Here is an 18,738-nt window from a genome sequence, read left to right as displayed (position 1 = left end):
TTTTCCTAACTTCTCAGGTCACAGATTTTCATTGCTTGGCCTACAAAATAAGATAAATTTATATTGCTAAATGCCTTTCATATTTAAAGTATAGTATTTATGCATACTCCATATATGGCACATTAAGATTTTCTTGGAAATTTCAGTTATCTAATGGCCAGTGAGTGAGAATCCCAACATAGGTCATGTCTGGACTGTGCACAGTATAAATTTGGCATTTCAAATCTACCCCTTTAATGAAATAATAATTTTCCCTAAAAACTGGCCGTAATATAAAGTATGAGTGGCATCAAGGTGAAGTGGAACAGCACACGCTTGAAGATGGAGCAGTCTGGATTCACATCTTGCACACCACTTAGAAGCTGCATGATTTGGGGCAAATCATTTAACCTTTGTGAGCTTTAGTTTTCTCATTTGCAAAACAAGGATGTACCAATTCTTTCAAGTTTGTGATGAGAAGTAGAGACGAAATATATAAAAGAAGTGCTTGGCCAAGAGCATGTCACATAGCAAATGCTCAATAAATGGAAACACCAGTTTTTTAATGTGTTATTTCCACTTCAAGTGTGTGTATTTTTTTTGAAGACCAACACAAACAAACATCCTACTGGAAGTTTTTGACTAGCTATGCTGTTGCTATGTAATGATCATAGGTGAGTCTTCAGGGCATGTGGTTTCAATAATCATAATGGTTGGAAGTTTTGCTGCCTGTAGGAGTAAAAGGGAAGAGGTTGATGGGGTGAGGCCCAGCAGGGACGTTTGTTACTCCAAGACCCAGGAAAAAGGACTTGCTCTGTCCCTTTATTTTCACTGAGTATGTATTGAAATCTAGGGGAACTCACCGTACATGACAATCTCTTTTCAAATGTTATGTATCTTCACACAGTTGGTAGGTAAGGGGCCTTCTTTTTTTGTCGCTGAGCCTGATCTGCTTCTCACACATTATGTAAGGAACTAGGCCTGACATAGTAATAGCTAGTGGTGAAAAGCAACTGCATTAAGTACAATGGGAATCAATTATTTCATGTATGCCAAGAACTCTTTAAAATAAAAATAGCACTTAAATTCAAGGTACAGTACAATTGTTGATAGATTCTTATGAATTCTTATATTTTTATTATGAAGTGACTATGACTAGAAGCTCACATGATATAGGAAATGTGAGGAAAAGCAACACAGAGGTAAGGTGTTTCATGCACACACGCAGATAATTTTCCCACACAGTTGGTGAGGCCACATTGATCCAGCAGTTTAAATATTATTATCATCCATGGTCTCTCTCATTAAAGACGTAAGAAAACACAGTAACGTTGTTTAAAAATACACATGCAGAATATGCCATATCTAGAGCTACGTCCAAGTGGCAAAGGATTAACACTGCTTGTAAATTCTAAGCACGTGAGAATGTACGCAGTCTTCATGTTTAAAGCCTGGGTGTATTTGACTGTTCTCTTAATTACTGGGCTCTATGCTATCAAATATTTGTGGAGAAGGAAGCTTTTCTTTGTGGGAGTGGGTAATAACTGGGCTTACACTTTGAAATTTTTGCCTTGAGTTATTAAGATTTGCATTTCTCACTTTTGTTCCAAGGAAAAGGTGTTTAGCCATTTTTAGAAAGTAGGTACCAAATAATCAATCATCAAACACCCCAGAAAGTTTCCGCTCTTGACAAGTGTAAAAGCTCAGGTATTAGCAACCCACTTCCAGAAACAAATCTACAAAGCGTGGAAAGGGGGAGAAAGGATGTGTCACTCTTCTAGGCGAATATACTGTGATTGGTATGTGTTGCATGCATTAAGAAACTATATTTGCTTACTAGCTGCAGTTTAGAAACGAGCCAGAAAAAGTCGGAGGCAGATCGCATAGACAGGCGAGCCCCAAACCGCCCTCCCCTGCTACTTCAGTGCCCTGCTCTTCCAGGCGCGTGAAGAATAAACAGACTGCGGTCATTGATCTCCGGGTGGTGGTGGTGCACTCTGGGAAAGCCTGGGGGTGCCCAGGGACGCGGCGCAGTCAGTGGATGCGCATCTCAAGATCACCGAGATGAGGAAAGAGAACAGGCAAATCGGCACGCAGCTGGAGAAGAGGAGGGAACGGCGAGAAAAAGAAACGTGTTGCTCGTATTGTGTCTCAGTCCGCTTCCCCATCCTCCTCCTGCAGACCTGCTGCCTCCCTTTTGCGCCTTTCTGGACACCAGTTCCAGGAAAATCAGCAATCAGTCCGGATCACCCTCCCGCCCCACTAGTTGGAGATGTAACAGGATTTTTTTTTTTTTCTGTACCCCTGGCAACCCGGCAGCTGTTATAAGTCAATGAAAGTACGATTGGGAGAGAGAAGCGCCGGGGCAGCCGGGAGCTGTCAGTGCTCACGCTGCCACCAGCCCCGCGGCGCCTGTGCCCGGCTCTGCCTACGGAGTTCCTTCCGGCGGTGATGCAACTCCGAGGGTCTCCCTCCCGCCTCCACGCGACCGCTCCTGGGTCGCCCAAGGAGCCCAAGCCCAGCGCCGAGCCCTACCCCCTCCAATTCATTCCTTGGTTCTCCGGCCCTGGGCTTGCCGGCTCTACCCACACAAAACAAAACCGGCCCAACCTCCCCGGAGGCAGGGAAGAGAGCGCCTCAAAACTTTTCTCCTCCCCCCGGAGGAGTGGGGGTGCGCCCCGTGCCGGCGGGGACCGCGGGCGCACCGCCGGCTCGGGGAGGTCGTGGTCACTTTCCAAACCGCGCCACTCGCCGCTCCAGCCTCCGCGCCGGGCGGGCGGCCGCTCGCCGCCCAGAAGGTTCCGGGGCCCCGCGGATCCTCCGCACGCGCCCTGGGCGCGAGCCCGACTGTGTGCAAACGGGGGGCGGCGTGCGAGAAAGGGGCCCAGGTCATGGTGACGGGGCAGAGGGTGCGGTTCCAGCGCAGGGAAGAAGTTGACAAAGGGGACTTGACTAACCACGAATGCGTATTTATAGCTGCGCGATGGAGAGATGCCCCACTCTCCCTGCCTCCCTCCACTCCTGCCGGCTCATTTTATCGCTCCTGTAAGTGGAGGGCAGGTTTTTTCCCTAAAACATTCCTGCACGGCGTGGGCCGTCCCCGCGTTATTTGCAGTCGGGTTACTCGGCGGCGGCGGGGGACGCCAACTCCGGGCTCCTTCCCTGCGGATGCACCGAGAGGGCGGCGGGCGGGAGGTCAGGTGGGCTCGCGGGCGCCGGGGGCGACCTGCGGGGAGCCGGGCCGCGGCGCCGCCCCCGCGCCCGCCCCTGTCCCCGCGCAGCCCCGGGGCGCGCGCCGGCCGCGCTGACCGCCGGGCCGGTGCGCTGCCCTCGCCTCCCCCATTGTTCCCACTGTCTTTTCGCCTTTTGTTACTGGTGCTCGCGGTGCGGCTGGTGTGTGTCTCGGAGGCCGCCGCAGGACCAGCCCAGGGATCCCGCCTCGTCCTTGGGAGCCGCTTGGGGAGCGCGGGCGAGCGAGCCAGACGGGGGCAGAGGGACACGCGCGCGCGCGCACACTCACACACAGACACACACACACACACACGCACACACACACGCGCACACACACACTGAAAAGGCGAGCCACCCAAACCCGTCTCCAGTGTCCTCCCGGGGCCCCCCGCCCGCCCCGGCGCCCCCTGGCACCCCGCGCCGAGGAGACGGTCCGGAGAGCCGGTAAGGTGCGTGAACCGCAGCGTTTGAACTTTGTTGCCGGTCCCGGGGCTGCTGCGGGCAGCCCTCCAAGGCGCGGGCTCCCCGCCGCCGCCGCCGCCGCCGCCGCCGCCGGGCCGCCGCTCCGCTCTCGCGCTCGGCTCCAGCTGGAGAGCCGGGGTGTGTGTGTGTGAGGGGGGCGCCCCCCGAGTTTCCTCAAGAGCGAGGGAGGGGGACCCGCCGGGGCTGAGGCGGCGGCGCAGGGCGGCTCCGGGCGGGAAGGGGCCCCGTCACCCCCGGGGGCGGCCGAGCGGCGGGACCCCGGAGGGTGGGCTTGGACCCGGGTCAGGAAACGGGAGAACTTTCTCTCCCTGCCGGGCGCCGGGTGCCGTCGCGGGGATTGTTTTTAAGTGGTGGCGGTGGAGGTGGTGCGCGATGAGGCGGGAGGGCAGGGGCAACCCCGGGCTGCTCTGTGCATCTCGGCTAACGCCCAGCGCCGGACCCTAAAAGTTGGACAAAGCTCTTAACCCTCCTCAGAATCCAAACGCGACCCCGGGCCCACCCCACAACCTTAATTCTCCCCCTTGTCGTCTTTTTGTTTCGCTTTCTGCCACCCCTCTCGGTACCGCTCCCCCTCCTCCCTCCCGGAATTTCGGAAACAAGTCTCATCCTTCAGGATTCTAGGGATTTCAGAGACCGGAAGCTTTAATTTTAATTGCAACTACTTTCCCCCCCACCCTACTCAGTGTACGAAGTGAAACCACTCACGTGTTGTGTCACTTTAAGCGCGGGGTTTGGGAAATCTCGCCTGCACTTTGGGGTTACAGTAATAAGCGAGGAAAACAGGGTTACAGAGCTGAAATCAAATCGGATTTGGGGATTGCGTTTGATAGCAGTTTCTTGAGTATTGATCTGCTGGCACCGCATGCACTCGAAACACAGCTTACATATTTTAATAGTAAATTCCCTTACACTTTGCAAAGCGAGTATGTTAATAAATAGACTGACCCTGGTTAATATCTGAAGACATTGGCCTCTATGTGACTAAATTCAGAGTGTGGTGAATGTGAATTCATTTTAAAGTCTTTCCTTTTCAACTAAAGCAGGTCAAAATGAGGAATAATTATGTGAATCTGCAAGCTTTATTCTCAGTGTTGGCCAACCCAGGCGCTCTGGGTGGCAGTGAACTGTACTTCTTGAAAAAACTTTGGGGATTTGTTCTCTCCCAGTTGAGATCCTCACAATATCCAGATACCCAAAGTGGTTTGTCAAGAAAGGCATGAGCCTGTTTCCCCAGGGACGGCATTCAGGCTTAGCACAGTCCTTTAGTTAAGGCAAGACCAAGAGAGATCTGTGGGATTTTGGGTAATAAGTGTGGGAATCTGCAAAGGGACTAGACAGAGTGATTTGTTTCCTTGCTGCTCATAAATAATGGCCCCTAGTATCCTAAAAAAAAAAAAACAAAACCACACAAACAAAACAGGCCAATGGAGCAGGCGCGTGGGAGATTTGTAGGCAAAGGACATTTCAGTCAGAAAAACCAGAGCAGAGTTTTTGATCAGGATTACAGGAGTGAGGCTCGATTGCCAAGAGTGATTAGATTAAGGGCCAGATGGTTTTAAAGTATACGGAAATGTTTTTTAAGTTTGACTTTTATAGAATTTAAAAGTAGGACGTTTTCTTAAGAGCCTTTACAAAAATGCAAAAGTTTTGATCTGTTTAATTTTGAAGGAATTCAGCTGTATTCGAGCTGCTGTTAGCTCTGACAGGGAAGGAATCTGGTTTCAAATGCAGATATATGGGACAGAGTTTCTGGGGGTGCTTCTTCCTGATTTAAGTATAGCTCTGAGGCTGAAGTCCAGATAAGATTCAGCCACAATTATTTGAAATCATAAATACTTACACTGAAAGTTCTCTTAGACATTGTGCAAAGTTCTTCTGCCAATGATGTCATCAACAGTTTACTCCTAAGAACTATACAAGATAAAAATCATAAGCATCACTTAAAACTGATGCAATGCAGGGTTAAATCCTTACACTGGTAGGGATTGCTTTTGTTTGCCTAAAAGGTAGATCTTTCATCACATGAGTTGTTTAAAAACATTTAATTGTGGGGGTGGGAAGGGATGTGCATAATTATTTAGTTATTTGTGTTAATTATATAGTAGCATACTCGCTTGAAATTCTTTTTTTTTTCTTTCTTTCCAATGGTCTTTAACAACATTGTACATGAAGAATTAATAGAGTTTTTTGTTTGCTGGTGGGTTTTTAAAAATCTCTTTTGGTAGCTTTTTAGAATGGGCAATACTGAACCAATGTGACATAGACCTGAAAGTGTAAGCTCTTAATTCAGGAAAAAAGAGCTTCAACTCTTAATACAGAAACCCTGTATTAGTTTTGCTGTTGAGCTTAAATAGTTCTGGTTGAATGGCATGTTATATACAGGAATCAAAACTCTCAAACTTATTTGGTAAATAACCAGGCATTTGAGATCTAGTGGTTATTTCAAGTTAACTTAGTTCTATACATGTAAATGCATATCCTGTTTAGACTGACGCATGGTTTTGCAAAAGAAAAAAATGAATACATACTTAGGAAGATGTTATCTGTGGAGTGTGTGATGTAAATAGTAAATAACAAAAGAGTAAAGTTTATACTCAGGTATGATGGCTTTTTTTTTTTTTGCCCTTGTTAGGGGAAAGGCACGAGTTAAGAGAGTTTCAAATTTTATTTTCCAGTTAAAAGAATGAATTTGAATGCTTGAATAATTTTTTTCTTATAAAGCAAATGAAAAGTATGATATAATGATTAACAGAAGGTACTGTCTTCTTTCAAAAACTCTATTCTTTTACTGAGTGATAGGTAGTCATTGCTTTGAAGGCATGTTCAGATCATATAAAAAGTAATACACAGGGCAGGATAAAACTTGTTTTTAGTAACCTCTAAAAATACACCAGATTTCACATAACTGAGAGTTCTAATGTTGAACAGTATTTTAGATTTCCAGCAGGTAAAATTGTTGGATATGATTGATTGGCATAATCTGGATGTTTCATCCAATATCTAACCACCTCTAGTGGTAGAGAATGCTATAATTAGAGCTGTGAAAGTGACCTGGAAAACATTTTTGTCTAGGCCTAAAGTCAATGCTTTCTGTGCTCATCACAAATTTTTAGCCTGAGAAATGCAGATTTATTTTAAGGCGAAAAAGCGCTTGGCTGTTTCAAATCAGCTATATCTGAACTTAGATTTGTAGATAGTTAATAAAATAGAAGTCCAATTTTGTTCCAAACTTTGTTTTAAAACACCCATTTGTAAATCGTCTACATTTGGTTCTCATATGTTAATGATTTGGGATCTGAAACTTCTTTCAGAAAGGCATTTTGGTATATCTTAAAAAACACCACACAAAACTGTCTAAACAACTCTGTAAATAAACTCTTCCACATGCCTCAATGTGATGAATGAATTAAAGAATTGTAGTTCTTAATCCAATTATGATCAGTCTGTTATTCCATTTCCCATTTGAGGGAGTTTTGCGAAGTAGGAATGGTAAATGATTCTCAAATGTGAGTGGAGTCTTTGTTATTTATTTGCCGTGTGTGATGTAACATAAATAATTACTCATACCTAACATTTAGGAGAGGATTTTAGGCGTACAGAAGTAATTTAATGATCTTCAGTTAAACCAAGAGTTCATTTGCATGAAAAGTTACTCTTAACAGAAGAGTAAACCGAAATTTTGAAGAAGATGAAGCAAGGTCTTAAACTTTTGCTTAAAAATAATGAACTTAGATAGGTCAAAGGGGAGAAATGGAGCACTTAAGGCTCAGTAGTAGGCTAGACACTCACGCGCGTTTAGTCACTAGCAGCTAGACCATATTGGGGCATTTCTGTGGTACTATCTAGTAAACTTTACTGTATCAATTTCCTTGTTTTTAAAATTAAGGGAAATAGGTTTTTTTGGTTGTTTCCTCCAAACCTATACCCCTGCAGCCTCCTACATGGCTGTTTTGAATACCCTCCTGATCAGCGGCCTGTCTTTAGGATGGCACCAGTTCACGCTGCTGGACTGGCCAAATTCCTGCCCATTTGCCCAATTTAATCTCTGGCCCATAAACTAATTAATTCAAAGGTATTTATAGATCATTATGGTTTAATTCTCTAATTAGATGTTGTTTTATTACTGGTGCAGTTTATTATGACCATCTAACTCCTTAGAGAAAGACTTGAGATTACAAGTATCAAATAAAACACCCAGGGAACAATATTTATAAACAAAGGGATTTTTTTCAGTACCACTTGAATCATATTTTATAGGTAAGTAATCATTCTGCTTACAGGTAAGGGTGACTGACATTCAGTAGGAGCAGCAAATTGAGGAAATTAGGGGGAAAATGAATGCATTTAAGGAATACAATAAAGAACCCCTCTTTAAAAATTGAACCTTAAAAAAAAAAAAAAAGAGAACCACCCAGAAAAAAAAAAAGAAAATGTATCTCCATGAGTGGTGGTAGTGATGGTGGTACTGAATTCTACAGGTATAGATCCATTTATTCTTGATTGCTTCATAAGACCCTGATTATAAGTTAAAAACCCTGATATCTCTAATGTTCAGTTTCTTGTCATTCAGTTACTTTATGATTATGTGCTCTCTCATGTCAAAAGGGGACAAAAAGAGCAGCAGTCAGAGAGACAGGAGGGCTTGGTTTGATCTTCAGTTGGCATTGCCTGGAAACTTAGGTATTGCATTTTTACTGCAATACCAATTCAAATCTTGGAGGTAGGGAATTGAGGAAGGAACCAGGATACAAAAGAGGCAATCTCACTAACTTTTGGGGCTTCTTGAATTAGGTCTATTTAAAATTCTTCCAGACTTACTGTTTTGAACATTCAGTGCTCTGCCTCTTTTTTTAACCTTCAATGCTGTATATTATGCTTTATCTTAGAGGGGTATTGCATGGATTACACTAGCTATGTATGTCACCTTCCTAGCATAGAGTCTGTCATGAGCTAGGTGTTCAGTAAACGTCAACTACACTCTTCTTTCCCACCAATCAAGTCTTTTTTGATCATTAGCAACGTTTGAGGCTTCCTTTTGTACTTGCTTTGAACTCACTTGAATCCAAGAAGAAAAATATATCACTTTCTTGAGGCTGAGATCAACACTTTCAAATAGTGATTCGGTTAACATCTATATATGATTTCTGACAATGTGGTTTTATTAAGATGCTGTATTTGGTACAAGTGTGAATTCTATCTTTTATTCATATAAGTGTTCCTTCAGTACTTAACATTTTAATCCTACATAATAGGTAAAGGCACACAAAAATTTTAGGACCTAACTGTAGCTCTCTCTTCTTGTTAACCTTTTTGATTCCCTGTTAGAGATATAAACTAGTGAAATTGTATTGTGACGCTATCCATTGACCGTCATCTACCTCTGGGTAATGTTAAATTATAGTACCTGGGGCAGAGAAAAATTCCACTTGGAAAAAGAAATAAATCTGTCTTTGTAATGTTTTGCCCTATGGAGTCAAGAGTTCCTTCAAAGAGAGTCTCATAGGTTTGTTTATTTAAAGTGGGTGCAAAGAGAAATGTACAGCAAAATCACCATTGCCTGTTTGGAGAGATGATGTATAGCAATATGGAAATATTAGTGGTTGTTTTCTCCTTCCAGTGATATAGAAGATTTCTCCGTAAGTCTAGGTTTCTCCACTATCTAAAAGTACAGTGTTCCTATGAAACCTTTTATATGCCAAAACAAAATGGCATAAAGCAAAGAAGCAACTATCAGTTCATAAAAGCGAAAATCCCCTTCAGATTTCTTTCGATTAGAAAAGACAGGTATTAATGTAGGTTTTTCATAAAAGTGAAATGGTGTAAAGCGAACTTTTGGATAGCTGAGGAAGCCTGTACAACTGACCAAAGATAAAGGAAAGGTTTTATAATAAAGCAAATGAATGAGTTGGTTATTGCATTAAGTTGGGTCCATGTAAGAAGTTTACTGGGGAGACAGCAAAAGGCTGGAGAGCCTTTGGACTGTGATCCAGCTTTGCCACTTACACAAGGAGCAGCAGAAGGAAGGAGGGTTGAGTAGGAAGGATTTTCAGTCCAGTAAAGGTGGACTAGGCAGATGAGAGCCAGCCATTGGCCGCTGAGTCCTCTGTCTCTGCACTCTGCTCACTCATTGGCCAGGAGCAGTTCCCAGAAACATGGCCTCCTTGCACCAATGGTGCTAGAGACATAGTGGCAGCAGGGGTGGGCACTGAGTCCATTATATTTTCACAACAGGCTTGCTGAGTGGTATAGTTGTGGTTTGGCAGGATAGCCCAGGGGTTAGTAGGAGGCGCTCTGGTCAGGTGGACCTGCCACTAAAAAAAGACTCAGCAATTTCTTTGAGCCCTCTGATGCTTTATTTTCCTCCACTGTAAAATGAGTGTAATGATGATATCACCTCACAGAGACCTAGTCAAGGTTAAATGGGGTTGTATGAGATTGCCTGTACATCCGTAGCACTGTGTGTGCCACAAAGGAAATGCTCAGTATACACAGTCATCCCCCCTTACTTGCAGGGAATACATCCCAAGACCCCTCAGGGGATGCCTGAAACCACGAATAGTACTGAATTCCATATATATACTATGTTTTTTTTCCTATCCATACATGCCTATGATAACATTTCATTTATAAATTAGGCACAATTTATATTTATATAAATTTAAGAGATTAATTTAAGAGATTAACAGCAATAACTAATAAAATAGAAAATTATACCAGTATACTATAGTAAAAGTTATATGAATGTGGTCTCTCTCTCTCTCTCTCTCTCAAAATACCCTATTGTACTATATACTCACCCTTCTTCTTGTGATGATATGAGATGATAAAATGCCCACATGATGGGATGAATGAGGTGAATGACGTAGGCATCGTGATGTAAGGTTAGGCTACTACTGACCTTCTGACATATTGTCAGATGTATAATCTGCTAACCTGCTCCTAGACTGTGGTTGACCACCAGTAACTGAAACCACAGAAAACGAAACCTCGGCTAAAGGAGGATTATAGTACTGCACTTTTTAAAATGTACTCATAAAATGCATCTGAGGAGTGTAGCTGAATTGTATCAAGTGATCATAAATATTTTTAACCAATAGCTCTTTCATGCCATTAGAAGGCATTATTTAGGCAAGCAAACATCCTTAATGTGTGCCTTTTATAACTAGCTCCGTTTATTTCTCATGCTTCAACCCTTATTTTTAATCAGATTATGAACCTGACAACAGATAGACCAACCGACCTCGACCATCTTTAGGTAATTTTCTCTAAAGCATGAGGAGGCAGAACCCTCTCTTCCTTTCCTTACCCCTCTGGGCTTCCTGTTCAGTTGAGAAGCGCTGTAAGTGCGCATTTTATCTTGAGCCTCAAACACCTTGCGAGTCTTTGCTCCCCTATGTCACTGCTCCTAAACGAACTTGCCGCACGCAAAGCACTGAACTCAAGTGGCCCTCAGCACTAGCTCCTGCTGTGATGAGTCACAGAGCCACCAGCACTTTGTTGCGTTAGATCTGATCACTGCCATGAGCAGTCCTTCGACTGTCAGCTAAGAGACCCTTCAGGGAGTTGTCCCTTAATAGAAAGTCTCTTTTCTTCCCTCCTGTTGTAACTTTAAATTAAAAGAAACAGTAGAGGAGCTGGTGGCATTGCAGCAGTTCATTCTTCTACCCACTGGGAGAACAACATCTGAGAAAAGACGTTATTGGACTGAGAATTGAGTTGTTGCTATTTTTTTTTTTTGGGTCAGCGTGAGGGGCGGCTGCAAAGGAGGATGAACACCATGTCATTTAGACTCAGTGTGACTCCCGGGAATACAGCGGAGAGCAATCCTTCTGTGCAAGCCAGGCAGCATTCTGGGGGCATAAGCCACTGACTTCACATACTAGTTTCAAGTGGAATTCAGGGAACTACCAGTATTTTAGCCCCGGTTTTGAGGTGGTTCTGTGGGTTGTAGTCTGGGAACCTGGCACCCGGACAACTTCAGAATCCAAAGGAGAAGAGGAGGCAGGAAAAGAGAGCTAATTTTTGACACATTCCTCAGACAAGTGACCCCTCTGGGGAATCTGTGTCCAGGATAAGGACAGCTGATTGTGAGGCTTTTGGCATAGTTTTCCCCAAATAGTGAGCGCTGGTCGCTCCACTGTCTCTAGTTAAAAAAGCTGATGGACTTAACATTTGGGAGAGGAAAAGAAGATGTTAGTACATTCGATGGCATGTTTACTAGGTGCTGTTTCCCACCAAACTTTTGATTCCATTTCCCACTGTGCCTGGCTGTATCCCCCCTGGAGCTGCTGGTGCGTTCTCATTCCGGGATCGGGCCTGTGCCCAAGCCTGATGTCTGCTCGGAGGCCCTGGTGTAATTCACAGCTCCTGGAAGCTGAGGTTTGATGTGTTTGGGGTGTGGCTGAGGTTTGCATGTATGTCCTGGTGATGTTGGGGTTCCTGTACTGACTGCTTTCACATGTATCTGGCAAAGTCAGTCTCATTAACTGGCTCTTGCACAGGGGACTGATTTGCACACTATTTCTTACAATTCTGTCTTGACTTTTCTTACTTCATTCTTTTGCCTCATTTCCACTGTACCTCTACTGCTAGTAGAAGTGTAGTGTCTTTTCTATATAATATCAGGAAATAAAGTGATAATTTTAATGCACACTAACCAAAGAAGTCTATTAGTATGTAAAGAACCTTAAAGGGCCTGCTCTTTATTTCTGGAACTTCCTTGGCCTCCCAATATGCTCTTCCTTCCCTGCCCCCTTCTCCCTATTCCTGCTTATTGGGCTTTTCTTAACCTTTCTCTTTGGCCAGAGTCTTTATCCACATGACCACTCTGGTAATCTCATTGGATGAAGTGGGAAGTGAAAGGTGTGCTAAATACATTGCTGCCTAGTTCGGAAGGGGTAACAAGAGGGTGACAAAAACATTTCCCATTAGGAGGTCAGCTCCATGAAGGTGCTGTGTTGTGTCTCTCACGTAATCACAATTGCTGGAACAGAGCAGCAGCAGAACAAATGACCATGTCTTGCAAAATGTCATTTTGATTAGGCATAACCCTGCATGAAGGGGAAGTGGGAAAAGTGGTTGAGCAGTGACCAGTCCCAGGCCAGGCCCTGGGTGCTTCACACGGACAACCTTGTTTAATCTTCACAACCCTCCTGTTAGGTGGGTCTTACCATCCCTCTTCCACAGCTGGGCAAACAAACTCCAACGGGTTAGGGGCTTGCTCGTTTGCCTCCGCTACTGAACAGGAGAATCATCATCTGGATTTCAGTCTGTTTGACCCCGCCACTGGTTGTCTTTCCATCCTGCATGATCTAGATGGTGGTGTGGCATTCCTGTCATAAAATGGGAGCATGAGCTATACCCGTCTGTCTGCCACGGGGATATTGGAGGAAGCAGTGAGAAGTGGTCACTGAAAATGATGCCTGAGTTGTAAAATAATTTCTAGTTGTTGATTATTGTTATCAAGTACCCATGGATCCATTTATTAGCCAAAAAATATTTATCGAACCCTGGTGCATGTTGCTTAAACCTTAGTTAATAGGAAATACATTGATTTGAAACCTAGATTCTTAATATATAAAAACTGACATAGAAGGAAATTATAGAACAGTGCTTCTCAAAGATGGTCACTTAATCACTTAGTTGAAAATCAACCTTTCTGGCCCCTACTCAGATGCACTCTGAATCTCTGTGTTTGTAGCCTTGGAACCCTGCATTTTTAACAAGCATGACTGGTGATTCTTTTGCACATAAAAGTTTGAGAACCAGTGATAAAAACATGTGGGTTTAGTTTGGTAGTAAGTCACATATGTAAGATGCTCAAAGAGTAGTGATGGTGCCAAGATCAAGCGCAAATGAGTGTTGGACTGCCAAGGACTTTTTCTGATGATGTGGTTTTGAAATAATGTTGAAAGAAACTTTAATAAATTTGATTGTCTAGGGCATTTAGTATGCTTAAAGTCAGGAGTGAGGGGACGTGACACAAAGGGGTGGGTGTAGGGGGAAGGGTGGCAGTTATATGCATTGTAGGCCTAGAAAGAGTTATCTAATAAAATTAATCTAAGGTGGCTACGTAAACTGAAGACCAGAGGTTGGTTTATTGATCCAGATTTGTATCCCAAATACTTAGTGCTGGCACATAGCAGGTGCTTAAAGACTTTTGTTTACAGAAGGAATCAAACAGACAGATGGAGAGAGTAATATATGGAAAATAGAATAGTTAGATTATGATTACTGTGGATAAAGGAGTAGAGAAAGAGCATGCTGAAAAAGGAATCCTATAGAGATAAGACAAGGACAAGGTTTTAATTAGGCTAATGTGGTCTTTACAAGGAAGTGCCTTCATACAAACAAACAAACAAACAAAATGTATAAGCAAACCCTTGTTTTGTGGGGGATCAAAGCATCAGGCTACTGTTTCTGGGTATTATCTGGGGAGCAGCAAATACTGCATGAGGCTAGCAACCAGGCTGTTTTGTTCTCCATACAATCCTAGTACTCAATAAATATTTATTGAGCAAATGACAGGGTTGCCACATGGACTGGAAAAGAAAGCTTTCAAATGACACAAATATACCTTGTAAAAAAGAGGAAAATATCCTCACAAAGGCTAATAGATAGGTGGGTGATCATGAGAACAGGCCATCTTCCTAGAACCACAGCGTCTGTCTCTTTAGCGTTTAGGAAAGTCTCCTGACTGTGCGTCTGTTGGTGAGCAGTACTTTGGTGCTAATGTCACTTTCATTTGACTGCTTTGAAAACCCACCATGGTGCCTAGCACAGTGCCAATATTTGTGGCTTAAGAAGGATTTGTGGAATAGTTCAATCAGTGAATGACAAGTATGGACTGGGGCCTGGGAGAGGGTTGGCTGGGAACTTGAAAGCAGACAAAGTTGCCCTCATTGACTTAGAATTCCCAGAGTGATGTATGATCCAGCCATCTCTACGGAGGCAGATTTCCCACGTAACTCAAGGCCTGGTTATTAGAAGCATGAGGGAAGGCATGTTTGCTAAGGTAATGACTGCAAAGGTGGGCCCAGTACTTAGAAGAGGCAACTGTTCATTGGATCTGAAAAGTCAGGCTGGAAAATGTATTGGGGGAAAAAAGGTAAAAAGTAATTCTAAACCTAACCGGAGTTTCAGTGGAAAAATGGCTCTAATTCAAGCAGTGTAATGTTAACATCAATGCATGTCTTATGGCTCAAGCCCCTCAAACTGCTTTGGAAATAAAAGGAGATTGTGTAAGGAATTAGCAATACAAGGCGTTTTTAAGTGCTTTATTACAGAGGCCTGTGATATTCTGTGAAATCTATGCAGCCTCTTTCTTCCTGCTGTGCTTAATTTCAGAATCTGATGCTATTACCTATCCTTGGAGAAAAAAAAAAATCCCTCTCTGTTAACTCTTAAAAAATAGAGTTTAACACTGTGCTTGCTTTCCACAATATCTTTCAGACATTTCTTGGGAAGAGAGAAGTGCTGTGTTTAGCCACATGGGGTTCACCTCCAAGTTTAGTATCTGGGGTTGCTTTTAGGGGGCAGCCTTAGAGTAAGAGGGTAAATTGGAAAAAAATGCCGAAAGCATACGTTTAGAAATGGCTCAAGCAGCTTGAAGAGGAAGATCCCTGAAAGAGTTGTCGGAGATTGTGTTTGGCATGAATTCAGACCAGAAGCCAGGAAGGTGAATGCAGTGTAAAGAAGATCAGGCAGAAGTCAGGACAGGAATGAACTCTTCATATATAGGTGGCTATCTTCTTGTGACGTGAAGACATGCCCACGGAAAAGAAGTTCCCTGGCATGCCGTCACTGTACCTCTTCTCCTGTCTAGCTTGAAGTTGCAGTTGACATTGATTGCTAGCTTACTGTTTGCAGGCATTGTGCCAAGCAGTTTATTTGTATTGATTCCGCCCAGTACCTCTCTGATCAATGTTACCCCGTTATACAGATACGGAAATTGAGCTTGCCCAAAGTAGCAGAGCTGGTAAGTGGTGGAGCTGAGGCTTGAATCCACAGTGGGCTGATTCTGAAGCCTGGGCCTTTCCCCCTTGTAATATAGGAAGTATATTTTAAGTCCTGTTGAGTCATCTCTCAAAATGGTGCTTGTATTTTCCCTTTTCTTTATACTCGCAGTTCTGTCACTCCAGGACAGGGTCTCTGCAGCTTATTTCTCTGAACTATTGCAAAGTTCCCCCAACTAGGATTTCTCCTTATAATCTGCTCTGTTTACCACTGTCAGGTCAATCTTTCTGACATGCTGTTTGGATCATGTGGCTCTGTTTAAAAACTAAAAGTGCCTGATTATTACACACGGATGGGACCCAGACTCTTAGGGTCTGTTTTTTTAAGGACCATCCAGTCAATCTCCAAGTCTTCTATCTTTCCAGGCTCATATTTGAAGTCTTCCCTTCCAGAAGAACGGTTTGCTTCTGATCAGGATTCAAGCTGAACACAATTTCCCAGATGATTCCCAAACTGTCTGCAACATGTCAGCCTTATCAGCTCTGCTCGGAGAGCTCATGCCAGAGGTGGTGGACATTGCTCGCATCTGAATCCTATCTGGCTCAGGGAATTCTTCCATGGCTGCCCTTTTCCTCTGCTGCAGACCTTCTCATGAATTGACTTTCCTTAGTTCCCAGCCCACTTGCCTCTGTAATCTGGCTTTCTCTTTTTGTTTTGCCCCTTCATTCATTCAATAATCAGCAAATACTGTGTGAGCACCTACTGTGAAACAGATACCATGTTAATTGCTAGAGAGTCAGATGTGTGGAACAGGCTTATACCTTGTACACAAGGATTTAAAGTCTTTTAGGAAAGATACATTTTAATCAAATGATTACCTGCCTGTATGACTGCAGACTGTGGAAAAATATTTCACCAAAGTATTGCAGCATATAGAAGTAGCTGACATATTTGGGGGGCTAGTCAGAGGAGGCTGCCGTGAGGAAGTCACATTTGAAGGATGGTTAGTGACATAAAGAGAATAAGAGAAGAAAACTTTGGAGACATAGGGATTAGCACATGCACAGACTCCAAAGAGAGGGGGAGAAGGGTGTGCTCTTGGAATTAGAAGCCAGCATGGCTGGAAGAGAATGACTGGGAAATAGATAGAGATGAGGCTGAAGAGGTAGGTTGGGATTAGATCATTAAGCCTTATGGGCCACGTTTGAGAGCTGAGTCTTCATAATAAGGATAAGGAACCCATTGAATAAGTTCTAAGCAAGGGAATAATAAAATCTGTGGCATGTAGATCAGATTTAAGAGAGGCAGGAATGGATCTGGGAAAAGCTTATTGGAAGCTATTGAAGTTACTCAGGCAAAAGCAAACATGGTGCCGTGGACCTTGGGCTGTAGTAATAGAGTTAGAAATGGAGGGAAGAGGAAGGATTTCAGAAAAATAAAAAACAACAGGGAGGGAAAACTGCTAAGTTTCAGATGTTTTGTAATCCTCCCCCAGTTCCCTCTCCACCAACCTAATGGGATAGTCCCTCTGGTATAGCCACTGTTCCCATGTTTCATAGGTTCGGAAGAGATGTGTAAGTCCAGACCTCTCCCAGGAGCTCTGCTGGCTGGGTCTGTACCTGCTTTGGCCTTGGATATTCAGGAGGATTTGACACCAAACATACAGGGCCTTCTGTCTACATATATATACACACACGCACACCTTTTCATATTCATGCCTTTGCATATAACATCCCTTCATATAGATTTCCCGAGAACCTACCTATCTTATAATTTCCCAATTAAATTTTGCTTTTGCATGTCATCCTCACAGAATATACTGACGAAGAGCTCTCTTTCTGATCTTATATTTCCATCTATAACTACACTTACAGCTTTTGATTATGTGGTACATTATTGTGAGCATGTTGTGAACATATCTCGCATATCCTTTGAGAGAGTGAGTTTATGCCTAGGAATGCGGGTGCTCTAGTTCAATATTATATTGCTATTTCAGACCATTACTGACCCCTTTTTAGCTGGGCAATTTTCTTAACCTTTCTCAGTCTGTTAACTCCTCATCTGCAGAATGGGGATAGTTATGTTTACCTCATAAAGAAGTTGTGAAGAATCAGTGAGAGAATGATGCATAGTACTTAAAACAATCCTTGGCACATAATGAGCTCCACCATCAGATGACATTTTATGGTTATAAATGTTATTCTTTGAAATCAGAAACCTGTATCTTATTGCTACATTTATCTACTTAGAGCTCAGTAAATATTTATTGAATTCAGAGTTGAATTTAAATTTAAGTACCATTTCTGCCAGTGGAGACAAGTATAAATAAATATTGGTTCTTGTCTCCAAGAACCTCTATTTGATAGGGGGTGTTAGTAACATAAACTGGTAATTTCATATCAGTGTGATAGGCATAGTGATAATTTTGAGAGCACAGCGGAGTTTGGGGAACATTTTCTAGGTGAATTGAGATATGAGCTCAGTATCTTATTAATCAATTAAATGCACATTAAAATAATGTGTGTACATTGTATAAAATTCAAAGCTATATAATGAAATAGCACCCCTGTATTACTGATGATCATGACCGTCACATTCCTACTACTTTCAGTTTTGTGTTTCTCAATAACATCTTTATTCCTAAGTTACCAATCTAATTCCTATTATTTGGCTTTACTAAACCACTCCTCCCCTACCCCTACTTCCTAAAACCTTACATATTCCCTTTCCCATTGTTCCAGTATAATTTCATCCTTTTTTTTTTTTTTTTTGGTTAAATCTGTTCAGCAAACACACTTATTTTGACTCTGTAATTGTTGCTTATCACTGGAAAAAGGATATAGTTATTACCTTTACTTTTCATACAACTTCTTTGGTTTTCCTGGAGTTGATAATGTCCTAGTCTCAAACCTAAAGTTTTACTAGAAATGCTCAATGTTTACTGGAATTCCTGAGTCAAAGCTTAAAAACAGCAAATGGCATGCCCAGGGTGGGTCTTGGGGGCAGTCAGCCCTTGTGGGAAGGACCGTTTTATTGCTTACATAATGTAGAATTCTTGGAGCTGGATGAGAGTTAAAAAGCCCTCTGACT

General features: G+C 43.0%; 1 protein-coding gene across 10 annotated transcripts in view; it reads left to right on the top strand.

The window, feature by feature from the left end:
• Window positions 1–3,059: 3,059 nt before the first annotated feature.
• The window catches only part of SOX5 (SRY-box transcription factor 5), a 931,123-nt gene continuing 915,444 nt past the window's right edge, over window positions 3,060–18,738 (top strand). For 8 of the 10 annotated variants that reach the window (XM_057491894.1, XM_057491896.1, XM_057491897.1 and 5 more), the window contains exon 1: window positions 3,060–3,659. The gene's annotated coding sequence lies outside the window, so the exon portion shown is untranslated. The remainder of the gene's footprint in view (window positions 3,660–18,738) is intronic. The other 2 variants (XM_057491900.1, XM_057491891.1) reach the window with 1 other exon arrangement.

This window comes from Manis pentadactyla, chromosome 14 (assembly GCF_030020395.1).
Source record: "Manis pentadactyla isolate mManPen7 chromosome 14, mManPen7.hap1, whole genome shotgun sequence".
In the NCBI taxonomy this organism is placed as follows: Eukaryota; Metazoa; Chordata; class Mammalia; order Pholidota; family Manidae; genus Manis; species Manis pentadactyla.
Note: the sequence above shows the minus strand (reverse complement) of the source record. Positions and strands in the feature narration are given on the sequence as shown.